The following is a 392-nucleotide window of genomic DNA, read 5'->3' on the forward strand; positions in this document are numbered from 1 at the left end:
CTGTATTGTTGTTTTATTCTTTACTGATTCATGATTATGCTTTAATTGTTTTGTGTATTATTTGGATAATAGCAACGATTTCTACCGCCACCAAGGAGGTTATGTATTCACCGATGTCACTGCCTGGGTATCTATTCCAGTTTGTTTTTATATCTAGTATCTTTGTTGAGAATTGATAATAAAATACGCGACGACTTGGTAACGAAAGTTTGGCACAAGTTTTTTTAGATCCAGCTGTAGGGGGCGTCCCATTTTTCGTATTCCCACCATGCATTTCGGTGGAACACTTTTTTTGTGTGGAGAACTCTATCTTGTATTTCTAGTATATTTGGCGTACAGCCATTTTTTGTCAAAGAAAATTTGATAATCTTGACAGGGCTTCAGTGTTTTAA

This window comes from Anneissia japonica, unplaced genomic scaffold, assembly GCF_011630105.1.
Source record: "Anneissia japonica isolate Jap-2015-1 unplaced genomic scaffold, ASM1163010v1 scaffold250_len512249_cov173, whole genome shotgun sequence".
NCBI classification, from domain to species: domain Eukaryota; kingdom Metazoa; phylum Echinodermata; class Crinoidea; order Comatulida; family Comatulidae; genus Anneissia; species Anneissia japonica.